Genomic DNA, 19,663 nt, shown 5'->3' with positions numbered 1-19,663 from the left:
ATATTTTATCCATGTGAACAATATCCAGTTTTTGTAACCTTTGGGTACTGATCATTCACCTGGGATATAGAAAATGTGTGTGTGCATGGAATCAATGGGGCAGTGGATGACTTTACATAGATTACAGTTAAATCCACAAAAAACTGAGGTCTTTGGGGTAAGACTTGCACGCATTATGAGCATTTGGTTCTGTCATGGAAAGGGATGAATTTGGAAATCCGAGATCAAGTTCTTATGCTTGGTGTTGAATTGGTCATTTATCATTTCAACCCCAAATTCCAGGAGTTGTAAAGAGTATTTTTTAATCATCTTTGCCAGTTGAGGAGGATTAGGCATTTTTTCACTGATCAATATTTTACAAGATTGTTATACTCTTCCATTATCTCTTGTATAGATTATTGTAATTTCTTTGTGTCTCCTGAAGAAAAGTTTAAATCATTTGCAACTAGTTCAGAATGCAGCAGCACAGGTGTTGTAGCAGCTAGGAGTGTGAGATCGTATCTCAATTGAAGATGTTAAGTAAGATCAGAGCATTGCTTTCTAAATTTGATTTTCAGCTAGTAGTCCAGAGTCTAGTATTATCCAAGTTAGAACCTGTGGATAGTTGTATACATCAACCAGCAGGTAGAGATAGAGAAATGAAAATTCAGTTGACACATATCTCTTTTAGCATCCATTCCAGCTCCTCAGTATTTTCTATCTCCAGCAGATGGATGGACACACTTTTCTGCCTCTGTTTCTGAGTGACTTGCTCCTGGTCCAGTTTGTCAACTGGTTCCCATTGAGCTTAGCAGATGGCTTGAGTTTGCAGAGTCATATCTAGAGGTCTTCAGACCCCTGTCTCTGGTGCCCTCCGAATTTACTTCTTCTCTCCCTTCACCTCTCCCCTGTTTCCTGTGGAGTTCTCCTTTTCCAGCAAAACAACCTTTAAAAAATGAAAGGAGAAAGAAAGAGGTTTCCTGAAGAACATGGGACAGAATATCAGTCCTGATGTATTCTCATCTGTGGTAAGACTTGTGGAGACAGTGAACTGGAGTGGGGGGGTGGGGTGAGGGGAGAGTAGCCAGTGGTGGTAAGTCTGACTAAAGTTTGACTCAGAACCATTTGAAAGGCTAAAAGTTCACTTGGTGCAGGGCAGGGATCCTGACTCAGTGCTTGGGACCTCGTTGTGCTGCACTTGTGACAGTCAGCTGAATGGTGGTTCCCGTGGAGGCAGTTAAGCAGTGTTCTGAATCTTCAGATTTGGCACAGCATCTGAATATACTGGGGACTTCAGGCTCTTCGGCAGGGCCGGTGCGCAGTTTAATGCAAAGAATGCAGGAATGGGCGCCATTTTGTTGCAGCCATCTGGCAGTGAGGAACAGCCTCTTTCTGTTCACACACAGGGAACAGCTGCCATTTTACAGCATCAGGAGCAGAGCATTCAGCTGCATTGGGATTTTTGTTTTCTGTGGGATCCTTGTTTTCTCCAGAGTTTATATTGCTCTTACACCAGGCCTATTTACTGAAGCAGGGACAGTCAGAACTGCTGCAAGATGCTTCAGTTTCTTGTCTTGATGCCCCTCTGGCTCCTAAGAGATCTAATTTAGACCTCCAGGAGTGGGCAGCTGAGGCTATCTCTACTTACATAAGTACATAAGTATTGCCATACTGGGACAGACAAAAGGTCCATCAAGCCTAGCATCCTGTTTCCAACAGTGGCCAATCCAGGTCACAAATACCTGGCAAAATCCCCAAAACGTTCAAAATATTTTATGCTGCTTATCCCAGAAATAAGCAGTGGATTTTCCCCAAGTCCATTTTTATAATGGTCTATGGACTTTTCCTTTAGGAAGCTGTCCAAACCTTTTTTAAACTCTGCTAAGCTAACCGCTGAGTTTAATTACACGTTGAGTGAAGAAAAGGTTTCTCAGATTCGTTTTAATTTCCAACATTTTTATTGATGACACACAAAAATAAAATACATCCAGTATCTGGCATACACAGAAATGCCAACATCATAACATTCAAAGTAGAAAGGAAACGTGAAAGTCTGTCATCAACCTTTTTGACAATTTTCTCCCTTCCCCCCTAGCCCAACCTCCCTCTCCCCCCCCTTTATTATTGATTGAAATAGTCTCTTAAGCATTAAACATTAAATCTCCCACCTTCCCCCTCCCCCTCCCCCCCCAATCTCCATGCTGAACCCAACTGTAAAATGCTATAAAGAGCCACCTTTAACTCAAGATCCACGCGGTCCCCAGCACTCTACACCATGCCCAATTGATTAAGAATCAAGCTTCGAGCCCGAGGGGCCAGTTTCTTGATGTATTTTCCCCAAACTAAATAGAACTTGCGTTATATTTTGGGTTTTAAGTATGCATCTCGTAACTCCAATAAAAGTAATGCAAGCAGTCTATGCAAGCAGTAATGCAAGCACTACCGTGGAGCGACAGTGGCAGGCAAGATCACCTTCAAAGCAGAGACGAGGCAAGGCTGGACTGGAACCCCGGACTGGAGTTCTGCACTGGAATACACAGGACTGGAACGCACCGGACAGGTGCACACTGGACTGGAACCCACTGGACTGGTACACACTGGAGTGGAGCCCACTGAACTGGAACACACGAGACTGGAACCCACTGGACAGGAACACACTGGACCTAGGCTTCACCTACGCTTAGCCACCGTTCCCTGAGGGTTGAGCCCTCAGGTTCGGGCAGCCAGCAGGGCTTACAGGAAAACCGGAACTGGAACTAGCAAGCAGGAACAACAGGAATTAGGATACAGAAGTGCCCCCAGGCACCTAGGCGAAAGCAAGGCAGACAGCTAGGGAATGTCTGGGTTCCGGCAATAGTCAGGTCTGGCCACAGGTAGAGAATATCTGGGTTCAGGCAGTAGTTGGGTCAGGCAGCAGGTATCGGGGTTCAGGCAGTAGTCGGGTCAGGCAGCAGCCAGAGAGTAGTCAGATTCAGGCAATGGTCAGGTCAAGTAGCAAGACTATGGTTGGAGCTCCAGTCGCAAGGAGTACTGGCAGCGGACAGGACTAGGGCTGAAGCTCCGGAAGCAAAGGAAAACACACATGGGAAAACCAGAAAGCTAAACACAAGAAAACTAGTAAAGCTGTACACAAGCTAACAAGAAAGCTATGCCCAAGCTAACTGGTCACAAGCTAGAAACTCACACTGAACTGGACAAGATAGCAGTGCACAGAGCACTCTTAACATACCAGGGACCTTAGACGATGCAAAGGCAAAGGCTGCAGTCTCTAAGTGATTAATAAAGCCCTTCAACACCTGAGGAGCAGCTGCAGCCATCAGTAAGCAACTACGGAGGCTGTCCAGGCACAAACAAGAGAGACAAGTCCGGCAGCCTGGAAGAACCGGACCGGACTGGACTAAAGTCTGGAACAGGTAGGAACAGCAAGACAAACTATGGCAGCCACTGGCGGGTGAGAGGAGCACAAACCAAGGAGCAGGCAGAGCGCACACGGAACATAGAGAGACTTAGAATACCTAGGTGCAGAACAGAGGAGCAAACAGAGCCAGGCTGGAGACAGAGGTAGAGCTAACTCAGGCAGCACCCCCAGGTGCAGTAGAGTGGAGTAATTAGAGCCATGCTGGAAGCAGCCAGCACACAGAAGGAAAACTACTCCAGAAAGGATAGGGAGAAGCCAGCTTAGAAGCTGACCCCCAGAAATAAGGTAAGTCTGAGGGTGGTCACGGCCACAGATGTGACAACTACTTTGTAGCTTCATCGCATGCCTCCTAGTCCTAGTATTTTTGAAAAGAGTAACCAGACATGTCAGATCTACCCGTTCCACTCCATTCATAATTTTATAGACCACTATCATACCTCCCCTCATCCGTCTTTTCTCCAAGCAGAAGAGCCCTAGCCACCTTAGCCTTTCCTTATAGGGAAGTCGTCCCATCCCCTTTATCATTTTCGTCACCCTTCTCTGCACCTTTTCTAATTCCACTATATCTTTTTTGAGATGTGGTGACCAGAATTGAACACAATATTCAAGGTGCGGTCGCACCATGGAGCGATACAAAGGCATTAAAATGTCCTCATTTTTGTTTTCCATTCCTTTCCTAATAATACCTAATATTCCGTTTGCTTTCTTAGCCACCGCAGCACACTGAGCAGAAGGTTTCAACATATCATCAATGATGACACCTAGATCCCTTTCCTGGTCGGTGACTCCTAATGTATGACATAGCTATAATTGGGGTTCCTCTTTCCCACATGCATCACTTTGCACTTGCTCACATTAAACGTCATCTGCCATTTAGACGCCCAGTCTCCCAGTCTCTTAAGGTCCTCTTGTAATTTTTCACAATCCTCTTGTGATTTAACGACTTTGAATAACTTTGTGTTATCAGCAAATGTAATTACCTCACTAATTACTCTCGTCTCTAGGTCATTTATAAATATGTTAAAAAGCAGCGGTCCCAGCACAGAGCCCCAGGGAACCCCACAAACTACCCTTCTCCATTGAGAATACTGATCATTTAACCCTGCTCTCAGTTTATTTTTAGCCAGTTTTTGATCCACAATAGGACACTACCTCCTATACCATGACTCTCCAATTTCCTCTGGAATCTTTCATGAGGTACTATGTCAAACACCTTCTGAAAATCCAGATACAGAATATCAACCGGCTCACCTTTATCCACATGTTTGTTCAGCCCTTCAAAGAAATGTAATAGATTTGTGAGGCAAGATTTCCCTTCACTTAAATCCATGTTGGCTTTGTGTCATTAATCCATGCTTTTGAATATGCTCTGTAATTTTTTCTTTATAATAGTCTCTACCATTTTGCCCGGCACCAGCATCAGACTCACTGGTCTATAATTTTCCGAATCTCCTCTGGAACCTATTTTGAAAATCAGCGTTACATTGGTCACCCTGCAATCTTCTGGTACCACACTTGATTTTAAAGATAAATTACATATTACTAACAATAAATTGCAAGATCCGAGACAACATGGTTTTACGAAAGGGAAATCGTGCCAAACGAATCTCATTGAGTTCTTTGATTGGGTGACAGGAGAATTGAATCAGGGACGTAATCTACTTAGATTTCAGCAAAGCTTTTGACACGGTTCCCCTCAGGAGGCTCTTAAATAAACTGGAGGGGCTGAAGATAGGACCTGAAGTGGTGAACTGGATTAGGAACTGGTTGACGGACAGACGCCAGAGGGTGGTGGTGAATGGATTTCGCTCGGAGGAAGGAAAGGTGAGTAGTGGAGGGCCTCAGGGATCGGTGCTGGGGCCGATTCGTTCAATATATTTGTGAGTGACATTGCCGAAGGGTTAGAAGGTAAAGTTTGCCTATTTGCGGATGATACTAAGACCTGTAACAGAGTGGACACCCGGGAGGGAGTGGAAAACATGAAAAAGGATCTGAGGAAGCTAGAAGAATGGTCTAAGGTTTGGCAATTAAAATTCAATAAATTACAAAAAATCAAGAAGATCAAATCCAACCAACCAAGTTAAACCTTAAACTCACTATAGTAAACTTGGGTTCAGAATAATTTATCTTTTTTTATATATATATGTATGCACTTTTAAAAAATGCTAAAGTGTTTTAAATTGTTTTAAATGTGCTCAGACCATACCGTTTACACCCATTATATCCCCAAGAGGAATATGTGGTGGTGTCACAATGGAACCATCATTGCACATATGATGTTCCACCTCCTAATATTTGTGTATGTACATACAGCTGCGCCCAAGTAGATCTTACTCACCGATGTATGCGTATATCTATAATACATATGTATAAGTCATGGACTATTCACATTAAATATTGTTAGACTTGAGCTCAAACCTCCGCCCATAAATTATGGTACATTCCATATTACCTTCTGATACATGGATAATAAAACATACAGTTCAACGTTTGTTTAAACCTAAAGGAGGAATATGTTAATTCATGACACCCTGATTTCTCTTCCCCCACATATCTTACACAAACCAACCCACAATGCGATATACACACATATTCACATAATTATTTCACTTCCCTTGGGGTATATTGTGCTCGTGCTTGTGCTTCATTAAAATCACATATCATTCATCCATTCCAATCTTGTCATCAAAATAACTACTCCCTTTAACTCTGGCCGAGTTTCAAAAGTCTTCATCAGAAAGGGAAACTAAAAATAGAAACACACTCTTTTACAAACAAACCACACTTACAGGGTAAAGTATACACTCACAATGCTTCAGACAAACTCAATATATTAAAACAAAATAACTCACAATACTAATCTTTTAAACCAATTTGCAGGCATCATAAATCCCCCAGGTAGGATCGCCTCTGGAATCCTTCCTCACTCCTTGGAGAGCGTCTGATGTCACGCTCCCATGCTCCTTAAGTACCTGAATTAATGAAGCTCTGGCCTTAACATTTACCAGCTGGAAACAGCTTCCCTTAAAGTAACAGCAACTTTCTTAAAACTTTCTTAAACCCTTTTAAACGTGAATACCAAAGCACAGAAACAATTGTAAAACCACAGGGGGTCAAATTAACACCAGTCAAAGCCACTCCACCTCCCTGTTCAATCCCGAAGGATGAACAGTGTTCCAGGAGAATATCAGACGCTGCTCCTTTTGGGCTAGAATTTCACTTAAATTGACCCCTCTGGTCAATTCAATGTGAAGCAGCACTGTGTAACGTAAATCCTGAATGTGATGATTATACTCCTGCCAGTGTCCAGATAAAGGAGCCTCAGGCTTACATATACGGATGTTACTGACATGTTCCCCAATCCAAATCTTGATTTTTCTAGTTGTATAACCAATATAAAAAAGCCCACACGGACACCATATACAGTATACAACCCCCTGAGAATTACAGTCTGTTCTCTTTTGCATATGAAATACCTGTTTATTATGGGGGGGATTAATTGTATCCCCCTCCTGCACATATCTACAGTACAAGCACCCCCCACATTTATAATGTCCCGGATGTTCCTGAGATTCTTCCCTAGGTCTGGAGAGGATTTCCCCCAAATTTTGTGCCCTGCTGTATGCAAAACAGGGAAATTCTTGAAAGGGTGCATGCACTTGCAGAATGTGCCAATGCCTATAAATCAACTCCCTAATGTTATTAGACATCCTAGAAAAAGGTAAAACACATACTAGAGATTTTTTCTCCTCCTGAACACTAGGACGAAGAAGCCACTGACGGTCCGCACTAGATGCTCTCTTATATGCTGTGTGGACAACTTGGTCAGGATACCCCGTCGATTAAACCGCTGACACATATCTGCCGCTTGTCTACTGAAATCCACTTTCTCAGAACATATCCGCTTCAGCCGCAACATTTGACCTGCTGGAATATTATTGCGCAAATGTCTGGGGTGGAAGCTAGAATAATGGAGCACCATATTACAATCTGTTTCTTTTCTGTAGATCGAAGTGCCAATCCTTCCTCCTTCTATCTTGATGGAGACATCCAAGAAGTTTATGATGTTATAATTCCAGGACACAGTAAAGCTCATATGTCCATCAACATTATTAATATAAGCTACAAATTGTTGTAACTCCTCTACTGTACCATCCCAAATAAGGAGAATATCGTCAATGTATCTCTTCCACATAAGCGTTTTTCTCATCCAAGGGGAAGGATAGATGAACCTATTTTCAAATCTGGTCATGTAAAGACACGCCACAGAGGGGGCAACAGTTGCCCCCATCGCTACCCCTTTAATCTGATGAAAGTACCGACCTTCAAACATGAAATAATTGTTCTTGATGACCAACTCACTCATGTGGTTAAGCAACTGTATTTTTTCTCCTGAGATACATAGTGGAGACAAATACTCAGCAATGATCTTCAATGTTTCATCCTGAGGGATATTAGTATATAATGCTACCACATCCAGGGTGGCGAGAAGTATTGGTCTATCCGATGGAATACAAACATCCTCTAAGATCTTCAACAAATGGGTAGTATCTTTAACATATGAGCTAGCTTCCTCCACCCGTGGCTTTATGTAGTGATCCACATATTCAGACAGCGGCTCCAACGAGGATCCACACCCAGAAACAATTGGACGGCCAGGCGGTCATGTTAGGGACTTATGTATCTTCGGGAGGAAATAAATATAAGGAACACGGGGGTGCTCCCTATACAAATACCTATATTCCTTATGAGAGATGGTCCCAGCTGTATTAGCTTCAAATAACAGTCTCATAATTTTAGATTTTATTTGTAGAGTAGGATCACTGGGCAATAGTTGATAATGAGATGTGTTAGATAACTGCTCAAATGCCTCCTGAAGGTATAGACATTTATCCTGCACGACAACAGCACCACCCTTGTCAGCACGCTTGATGACAAGGGTGGTGTCTGCCCGCAAAGCAGCCAGTGCCTTTCGCTGTGCCTTATTCAAATTGGACCCTTCCATCCTCCAGTGCATCATGCGTTCCTGGTACTGAAGTTCCCGTAGCACGACCCGTTCAAAGGCCACGATCGAAGCATCCGGGACACCCCCAGGAACCCATGAGGACTGCAACTTCCCCTGAAGAGGGAATTCTCCATCAGGAACAGTAGTAGATTGATCCTGGAAGAAGAGCCTCAATTTAAGAAGGCGAAAAAACCTATAGAGACCCCTACGAGCCTCAAATGCATCGTAATTTGCATGTGGTACAAACGACAGGCCCAACCTTAACACTGACATTTGAGCAGCAGTTAGAGATTTTGAGGAAATGTTATACACATCTAGTGACGCCCCTTTACCAGGCGCTTGGGGCGAACAGATTTTAGTTCCTCCCGCTGCTCCCCCTGTTGAGGGATCATTGGAGGCAGTCTTAAAAAAGACTCCGATAGCCCTGCCTGAACCTGGCCCTGACCCTCCGGTGGATTCATCGGGCAGATTGGCACTCGAGCAACACTACCACCCTCACCAGATGAATCGCTAGAGGATGAAAGTTTAAATTCAACTTTCTTTCCTCTTCTACCCCTCGGCTTCTTAAATCGTTTGGTCTTATCCATCCATGGATACACGTACCCTTTAGTATAGTCTTCATCCCGTTTGAACTTGCCAACTTTAAGGGCACGTTGTTCCTTGTTATATGCATCCATGGTTTTCGTGTGCTCCAGAAATGATTTATCATAAACCTCCTTAGTTTCAAATTGTTGCAATGTTTCCAATTTCTTATCTAGCTCTTCCCTTTGATCCTTAATGGTAAGCTGTAAAGCATCAACCGTTATTAACATCAGATCAAGGGAGCATTGCGATATGATCCTATTCCAATTTGTAACATAATCCTGGTTCCCCAAAAACCTTGGCTCTTTATATATTCTTAAGCCCCTAGGGATACGTTGAAGGTGGCAGTATTCCACCAAAGCTGCTGAATGCATTTCAGATCTAATCAAAGCCTTATTAATTTTGCCAACCTCATCCCAATCCACCAGATCATCAGGACCAGCAGCCCCAAACAACCGGGCCGATGACAAAAGTGATTCAACCCTTTGTTGGGAGAGGCCAGATTTTGATTCCCACCCGAGTGTAGCCATTTCTTCCAAAAAAACTTTTTTAATAAATTACAAAAAATCAGGAAGATCAAATCCAACCAACCAAGTTAAACCTTAAACTCACTATAGTAAACTTGGGTTCAGAATAATTTATCTTTTTTTATATATATATGTATGCACTTTAAAAAAATGCTAAAGTGTTTTAAATTGTTTTAAATGTGCTCAGACCATACCGTTTACACCCATTATATCCCCAAGAGGAATATGTGGTGGTGTCACAATGGAACCATCATTGCACATATGATGTTCCACCTCCTAATATTTGTGTATGTACATACAGCTGCGCCCAAGTAGATCTTACTCACCGATGTATGCGTATATCTATAATACATATGTATAAGTCATGGACTATATCCCTCTTGGGGATATAATGGGTGTAAACGGTATGGTCTGAGCACATTTAAACCAATTTAAAACACTTTAGCATTTTTTTAAAGTGCATACATATATATATAAAAAAAAGATAAATTATTCTGAACCCAAGTTTACTATAGTGAATTAAAATTCAATGCCAAGAAATGCAAAGTGATGCACTTAGGGATTAGAAATCCACGGGAGACATATGTGTTAGGCGGGGAGAGTCTGATAGGTACGGGCGGAGAGAGGAATCTTGGGGTGATAGTATCTGAGGATTTGAAGGCGACGAAACAGTGTGACAAGGCGGTGGCCGTAGCTAGAAGGTTGTTAGGCTGTATAGAGAGATGTGTGACCAGCAGAAGAAAGGGGGTGTTGATGCCCCTGTATAAGTCGTTGGTGAGGCCCCACCTGGAGTACTGTGTTCAGTTTTGGAGGCCGTATCTTGTTAAGGATGTAAAAAGAATTGAAGCCGTGCAAAGAAAAGCTACGAGAATGGTATGGGATTTGCGTTACAAGATGTATGAGGAGAGACTTGCTGAACTAAACATGTATACTCTGGAGGAAAGGAGAAACAGGGGTGATATGATACAGACGTTCAAATATTTGAAAGGTATTAATCCGCAAACGAACCTTTTCCGGAGATGGGAAGGTGGTAGAACGAGAGGACATGAAATGAGATTGAAGGGGGGCAGTTGTCAGGAAGTATTTTTTCACGGAGAGAGTAGTGGATGCTTGGAATGCCCTCCCACGGGAGGTGGTGGAAATGAAAACGGTAACGGAATTCAAACATGCATGGGATAAGCATAAAGGAATCCTGTGCCGAAGGAATGGATCCCCAAGAGCTTAGTCAAGATCGGGAGGCGGGGCTGGTGGTTGGGAGGCGGGGATAGTGCTGGGCAGACTTATACGGTCTGTGCTAGAGCCGGTGGTGGGCAGCGGGACTGTTGGTTGGGAGGCAGGGATAGTGCTGGACAGACTTGTACGGTCTGTGCCAGAGCTGGTGGTTGAGAGGCAGGGCTGGTGGTTGGGAGGTGAGGATAGTGCTGGGCAGACTTATACGGTCTGTGCCAGAGCCGGTGGTTGGGAGGAGGGGCTGGTGGTTGGGAGGCGGGGATAGTGCTGGGCCGACTTACATAGTCTGTGCCCTGAAGAGCACAGGTACAAATCAAAGTAGGGTATACACAAAAAGCAGCAAATTGAGTTATCTTGTTGGGCAGACTGGATGGACCATGCAGGTCTTTTTCTGCCGTCATCTACTATGTTACTATGTAATAGTTCAGCAAGTTCATTTTTCAATTCTCCCAGTACTCTGGGACGAATACCATCCGGTCCAGGAGATTTGTTACTCTTCAATTTGTCATACTGTCCCATTACATCCTCCAGGATTATAGAGATTTCATTCAGCTTTGAATACCATTTCTGGCACCAGTATCTCTCCCAAATCTTCCTCGGTGAAGACAAGCAAAGAATTCATTTAATCTCTCCGCTATGGCTTTGCCTTCCCTGATTGCCCCTTTTACCCCTTGGTCATCTAGCAGTCCAACTGATTCTTTTGCCAGCTTCCTGCTTTTAATATAGCATTTGACTGGACATTCCTTATGCTGTTTCTTATTATTTTCAGTCGGTTCCTTCTTCCATTTTCTGAAGGATTTTCTTTTAGCTCTAATAGCTTTCTTTACCTCACTTTATAACCATGCCGGCTGTCGTTTGGTCTTCCGTCCTCCTTTTTTAATACGCGGAATATATTTGGCTGAGGCTTCCAGGATGGTGTTTTTTAACAGCATCCACACCTGATGTAAATTTTTGACCCAAGCAGCCGCTCCTCTAAGTTTTGTTTTCACCGTTCTCATTTTATCACAGTCTCATTTTTTAAAGTTAAATGCTAACGTATTGGAATTCCTGAGTATACTTACTTCAAAGCTAATATCAAATCAGATCATATTATGATCACTGTTATCAAGCGGCCCCAGCACCATTACCTCCCGCACCAGATCATGTTCTCCACGAAAGACTAGGTCTAGAATTTTTCCTTCTTTTGTCGGCTCCTGTACCAGCTGCTCCATAAAGCAGTCCTTGATTTCGTCAAAGAATTTTACCTCCCTAGCATGCCCTGATGTTACATTTACCCAGTGAATATCGGGGTAATTGAAATCACCCATTATTATTGTGTTGCCTAGTTTGTTAGCCTCCCTAATTTCCTTTAACATTTCTACATCCGTCTGTTCATCCTGGCCAGGTGGACGGTAGTACACTCTTATCACTATCCTTTTCCTCTTTACACATGGAATTTCAATCCATAGGGATTCCAAGATGTGTTTTGTTTCCTGCAGAATTTTCAATCTATTTGATTCAAGGCCCTCCTTAACATACAATGCTACCCCTCCACCAATTCAATCTACTTTATCAGTACGATATAATTTGTACCCCGATATGACAGTGTCCCACAGGTTATCCTCCTTCCACCAGGTCTCAGAGATGCCTATTATATCTAATTTTTCATTTAGTGCAATATATTCTAACTCTCCCATCTTATTTCTTAGGCTTCTGGCATTCGCATATAGACATTTCAACCTATATTTGTTGTTCCTATTTACATCATACTCAGTACTTGACAGTATTAATTTGCAATCTTTTGTCTGATTTTTAGTTAAGGACACCTGATCTACTATGATCTCTTTTGCAACCTCACTATCGGGATACCCTGTCTTCCCTGTTTTGGTTTATCTTTGAAAGATATACCTTATCCAGAACCATGCGCTTTTGATTGACTGTCAGTTTCTAGTTTAAAAGCTGCTCTATCTCCTTTTTAAATGCCGATGCCAGCAGCCTGGTCCCTCCCTGGTTAAGCTGGAGACCATCCTTTTGGAATAGGCTCCCCCTTCCCCAGAATGTTGCCCAGTTACTAACAAATCTAAAACCCTCCTCCCTGCACCATCGTCTCATCCACGCATTGAGACTCCGGAGCTCTGCCTGTCTCTTGGGCCCTGTGCGTGGAACGGGTAGCATTTCAGAAAATGCTACCCTAGATGTTCTGGATTTAAGCTTTCTACCTAAGATCCTAAATTTGGCTTCCAGAACCTCTCTCCCACATTTTCCTATGTCACTGGCACCCACATGTACCAAGATAGCCGTCTCCTCCCCAGCACTATCTAAAATCCTATCTAGGTGACGCGTGAGGTCCGCCACCTTCGCACCATGTAGGCAAGTCACCAGGCAATCATCACGTCCACCAGCCTAATGATCGAATCACCAACTACAACAGCTGTTCTAACCCTTCCCTCCTGGGCAGAACTTGGAGACATATGCTTGCTATGAGAGGATAGTACTTCTCTTGTCTTATCTGTTGTGGTCATGGTCTGTTCAGAGGAGCCATCTTTGAAGGAGTCATTAGGAGAGCTCCATCCTGAGGAGAGGGATGATCCAAAAGTGCTGAGGTTGTTTTATAAAGAGGAGCTCAGTGCTTTTATTTCTGAGGCACTGGCGGTGCTTTCCATTGAGAAGCGGGCTGCTTCGGCGTCAGAAGTTCCATCTTTGTTGATCATGAGGGGACTTAGAGGTCCCTCTAAGGACTTCCCAATGCATCCAGACATTCAGGACCTGATTACAGCAGAATGGGTTTCACAAGATGCGGGGCTGAGAGTGGAAGGAGTCATAATTCGCTTCCCGTTGGTTCTGGAGGGCAAAGATAAATTGCAGCTTCTCAGGGTGGACTCCTTTGTTACAATGCTGACTAAGAAAACCACCTTGCCAGTGGAAGGGGGCATTGCCCTAAAAGACCTACAGGATAGGAAGCTAGAAGGTTCACTGAAAAGCCTTTGAAGTGGCCACTTTGGGCCTTCAAGCTACAGTGTGCAGCTTGTTCGTGGCAAAGAGCATGCCTGAAGTGGCATCTTTAGTCAGCAACATAAGACAGGTGCCATAATACTCAACTAGAAGTGGGGTTGGCTTATCTGGCAGATGCTGTTTATTACATGTTACAGGTTATGGCCTGCAGTATGCTTTTGGCTGTCACGACACGTTGGCAATTCTGGTTGCAGCATTGGGCAGCGGATGCAGCATCAAAGTCACATCTAGTTAATCTGTCCTTTCGGGGCAAGTGACTATGTGGAGAAGATTTATAAGAACATAAGCATTGCCATACTGGGACAGACCAAAGATCCATCAAGCCCCGTATCCTGTTTCTGACAGTGGTCAATCCAGTTCACAAGTAGCTGGCAAGATCCCAGAATAGCAAAACAGATTTTATGCTGCTTATCCTAGAATATGCAGAGGATATTCCCAAGTCCATCTTAATAATGGCTTATGGACCTTTCTCTTAGGATATTATCCAAACCTTTTTTTAAAGCCTGCTAAGCTAACTGCTTTTACCACAATCCAGAGTTTAATTACTCATTCTGAGCACACAAAAATATATTTTAAAATGTTTTATAAAATATAGAAATTGTTAAAAATGATTATGTAATACTGATATTTTGATATTTGCATATTTGAAAGAATAACACTGAATTAAAATAGAAAAGGAAGGTAAGTCTAGATCTTAATGCGGATTGTAAAGGAAAAGGAATGCCATAGTTCCCAAGTATTTAAGCCATTGGAAAGAACTGGACTCGATGGGGATTGATGTCCTGCTGCAGCCCTGGCATAAGATACATCTACTGCATGGTAGGCTGCGTGTTGAAAAGGCTTGCTTTGCACTGGGGTCGAATAATTCTCGATCTTTGGATTGGCTATGGAAGCCGTGGTATGTTTATCTGATTTGACTGCTGGACAGGGTCTTCTCCATCTTCTGCAGATATATTTTTAAGGCTACTTGTTCCCTTAATACCATCCTATGTGAAGGACTCAAATTATATGATTAATCTTCTCAGTGGATATTAGATTATGAATGTTATTTAGTCACACACTAGGTATAGACTCTTTATATACTAACATTCCACAAGTTGCAGCCCTCTATATCATTAAAGAGAATTTACTTCTCAGTAAACATTTCAGAAAAATACCAGTAGAACTTTTACTTGCCTTAGCAGAAATTGTACTCAAACAGAACTACTTCTGTTTTGATAGAAAGCTTTATTTACAAGATAAAGGCACAGCCATGGGCTGCACGATGGCACCTTCCATTGCAAATTTGTATATGGCAAATTTTGAAAAAATCTTCTTGACAGACCACCCATTTTATCAACAACTGCAGGTTTGGAAAAAGTGCATAGATGATGTATTTGTGACAAGCAACAAAGCCTGTTTCGTGAAAAATGAAACAGGCCCTAGGAAGGCTCTCGTCTAAGCGATTTCTCCTCTCTCCCCTGCCCTTCCCTCCCCTCACATCCCCTCCGTGTCCCGTGATTCTAGGCTCCCCTCCGTGTCCAGCAATTCTCCTCAGCCCTGCCCTGCCCTCCCCTCCGTGTCCCGTGATTCTGGCCTCCCCTCCATGTCCAGTTATTCTCCCCTGCCCTCCCCTCTGTGTTCCACGATTCTGGCCTCCTCTCCATGTCCAGCGATTCTCCCCTCCCCTCCCCTCCATGTTCCGCAATTCTGGCCTCCCCTCCATTTGCAGCGATTCTCCTCTGCCCTGCCATTCCCTTCCCTCCGTGTCCCACGATTCTGGCCTCCCCTCCATGTCCAGTGATTCTCCTCTGCCCTCCCCTCCGTGTTCCGCGATTCTGGCCTACCTTCCATGTCCAGCAATTCTCCTGTGCCCTGCCCTCCCCTCCCATCCCATTCCATATCCAGCGATCCTCCTCTCCCATCCATGGCCAGTGACTCTGTCTTTCCTGCGGCCTTCCTTTAAGCCGTTCATCTTACCTCAGGCCGCAGCGGCGGCAGGCTCGGCTCACGTCGCCTCCAGCTGTCCTTTGCCTTCCCTCTCAGTGAGTGTCCCGCCCTCCTCTGACGTCATTTCGTCTTTCTGCAAGGGCGGGACACTGAGAGGGAAGGGAACGCTGAAGGCGAGCTGACGTCAGCATGCTGTTACAAACCCAGCCAGCCATCCATCCAGGGAAGCAGAGTTACCAATTATTATATAGATATGGAAAGACTGCTCAAAAACACCCAGATATGAAGAAAGGCTTTAGATTTAAAACATCACTTCTTAACAAGAGGTTATCCAGAAACATGTATTGATGATGGGTACAGGAGAGCTCAGCAGAATACCAGAAAGGAATTGTTACAGAAACAAGATAAAGACAAGAATGAGAAAATTGTATGTGTCTTGGAATTCAACCACCTCTTGAATGGCATTATGAGAATTTTGAGGAAGCATTAGTATATGGTCCAAGCAAATGATGTTTGTTACAATAAAGAAATCATGATTGCATAGAAAAGAGGGAAGAATATAAAAGATCTGCTGGTTTCATCAATATTTGAAAATGAGAAGATACAGAAGAAGATATTTTTATTTGGACAATATTACTGCGGAAAGTGCACAGTTTGCCTGGTTAATAAAAAAAACTATATCCATTATACATCCGGTGACGAAGTAAGAATATTTTTTGAGACACTTCTCTAGTTGTCAGTCTGAAGGTATTGTTTATGCCTGCATTTGCCCTTGTAATTTAATGGTCATAGGGAAGTCAAAACATACATTATATAAAAGAATCATTGAACATAGAAATGCAATTAAAAGAGGGCTGCTGGAAAAACCATTAGTAGAGCATACTTTACGATTCAGTCATAAGTTTGAAGATTTTAGATTTTGTTGTACTTCAGAAACCAAAAATATCTTGGCGAGGTGGAGACATTCATAAAATACTAATTAGAACAGAACAGAGATTAATATTTGAATTTAATACAATGCATCCTAATGGGTTAAATAAAGTTATATTTTCCAGTTTGCATTTAAAACATGCAAGGTGTTCTCTATATCTGTTACTGTTTTTAATCAGTGTCATTCACTCATTGATCATACCATTGATACTTATAAATATATTTATCTATATTAATTGTGCCTTTTCCCCTTTTTAATGTTTTTGCACATTATACAGTCACTTTTTATATGCCAGTCAGCTGTTGGAATGCATCTACGATGGCCACTGGAAAGCATGGTGTTTTCAGCATTATACACAGGATTATACAAAGCAGCTAAAAGATCTTATCAGAACATTTCCTACACAAGCACAGCCACATCTGAAGAAGCTCATACCAAACCAGCCTTCTGTGGGCACATTCTACATGTTACCCAAAATCCACAAACCTGGAAACCCGGGCAGACCAATCATATCAGGTATTGGCACGCTCACGGAGGAAATATCTGGACTCATAGAGGGAATTCTGAAACTTCTCGTGCACAAAACTAACAGCTTCATACAAGACACCACAGACTTTCTGAATAAATTGAAAAATATCAAACAATTACCACCAAACACCCTTCTGGTCACGATGGATGTAGAATCACTGTACAGCAACATTCCACATGTGGATGGCATAGCTGCATATGGAAGACTCCTAAAAAAATCCACACTGGACCATCAATATTCACCAGAAACTATTACAAAATTACTCAAATTCATTTTAACTCACAACTACTTCCACTTTAATAATGATATCTATCTACAAATAATGGGCACTGCAATGGGCACCAGGACAGCACCCCAATATGCCAACTTTTTTATGGCTGAGCTGGAAGAGACATTTCTGAATACACACCAGACCAAACCTCTAAAATACTACCGGTACATCGATGATATTTTTATGATTTGGACGGAGGGGGAATGTGTGGTAGCCGTGTTAGTCCACTCTTAAGGTTATCAATAGAAATCAAACAAAATAAAACATGGAAAAGAAAATAAGATGATACCTTTTTTATTGAACATAACTTAATACATTTCTTGATTAGCTTTCGAAGGTTGCCCTTCTTCCTCAGATCGGAAATAAGCAAATGTGCTAGCTGATGGAGGGGGAAGAAACTCTGAAACAATTTTACTATTCCTTCAATACATACCATCCTACAATCAGATTCAAAATTGACTACTCCCCAGAAAAAGTCAATTTTTTGGATACCACAGTCTCAATCAGTGATGGCTGTATACAAACATCTATATACAAGAAATCCACAGACAGATGCAGCTACCTCCACAACTCCAGCTTCCACCCTTCACATACAAAAAGATCCATTATTTACAGCCAAGCCACAAAATACCACCGTATCTGCTCGGACCCAGAGGATAGAGACAGACACCTTGAAACCCTGACTGCATCCTTCAAACAGAAAGGCTACAACCCCAAAATAATCTCCAAGAATATTGCCTCCTCCCTCAAAACACCCAGGGAAAATCTGCTACAGTACAAAGAAAAAAAAAAGCCAACGACAGAATTCCCCTTGTAGTGACATACAACCCAGAGCTGGAGAAACTGAGGAAAATCATAAGAGACCTACAGCCACTACTTCAGGAAGATGAATTACTGAAAGAGATATTCTCATCCCCACCAGTGCTGGCCTTCCGACAGCCACCAAATTTAAAACACAAGCTGATCAGAAGTAAACTTCCAACAGAGGGAAAAAGAAAAGGGCACGTTCCCGTGTAACACAGCCAGCTGCAAACTATGCCAAAACATTTCACAAGACCCCACAGTCATTCAGAAAGGAAAAATATTCAACATAAAGGACTATTTTACATGCTCATCTTTCAATGTGGTATATATCATTCAGTGTAAGTAATGTAACGAAGGATGCTGTATTGGAGAAACAGGCCAGATGCTTAAGACAAGATTCAATCTACACAGACATCAACCTTTAAGAGTGGACTAACACGGCTACCACACCTCTCTACTTGAGCATTTAAAAAAAAATTATATCTAGCAATTTCCAGTGGCGATTATTTATTTTTAAAAAACACATTTTTTTTAGGAAGGCATTTGATGAGGAATTAGATTCCATTGTTTTTTCGACTTTTTAATTTCTGACCAAAATTGCGTTTTTTTTCAGTGTTTTTCTCTGCGTTTTAAGAAGCTCTGGAGATTCTGGATCCTTTTCATTTTAGCAGCAGAATCATTAAAATCCACTTAATTTCAGAATGCTTTCACCCCTTTTTATTAGCTTTGATTTGTTTAGCACTTTCTGTTCAATTAGTCGGGGGCGTAGCTACGGGTGGGCCTGGGTGGGCACAGGCCCACCCAATCTTGGCTCAGGCCCACCCAGTCTTTTGTGACCCTTTTTATCCACCCGCCATGCAGCAGACGATCCCTCGCTAATAAACAAACAAGGCAAGGCAGAGGCGCAGGACCACGTCTCTCTGTCTGCCGCTACTGCTTCCTGTGTGCCGGCCCGGAAGTTTATCTTAGAAGAAGAGGCAGGACTGCTGGGCTGAACTTGCTAGAAGCGCACCCTTGGCTTCTGGTAAGAATTGTTGCTGCCCTTCCCGCGCTGCTCCATCCGTTGAACCGCTTTCAGTTTCCCTCTCGCATCCGCTCCTCCCTCCCTCAACCTCGCCCCCCCCCCCCCCCACAGTTTTCCGGACCAAACGTACCGTTACCGTCGTACCTGCAGCCAGGCAGTGGTTAGGAGAGGATGCGGCGTCCGGGCGTTGGGGTTCTTCTGCTGCCTGCCACGTCCCGCTTACTCTGATTCAACTTGTTGTTTCCGCGTGGGCAGGATGTGGCTGGCAGTCAAAGGACACCGTCCGTGACTGTCGGGAGACTCAGGAGTCGGGACCAAGCGGTTTGAAGTGATCCACGGTAAGCAAGGAAGCCAATTTGGTTAATCTCTGTTTTCTCTCCCCCGCATAACTGTCATCTCCTGTAATACACTCAAACCAAAGGAAGCAAATCTATGAGCTGCTG

This window comes from Microcaecilia unicolor, chromosome 5, assembly GCF_901765095.1.
Source record: "Microcaecilia unicolor chromosome 5, aMicUni1.1, whole genome shotgun sequence".
NCBI lineage: Eukaryota > Metazoa > Chordata > Amphibia > Gymnophiona > Siphonopidae > Microcaecilia > Microcaecilia unicolor.
Note: the sequence above shows the minus strand (reverse complement) of the source record.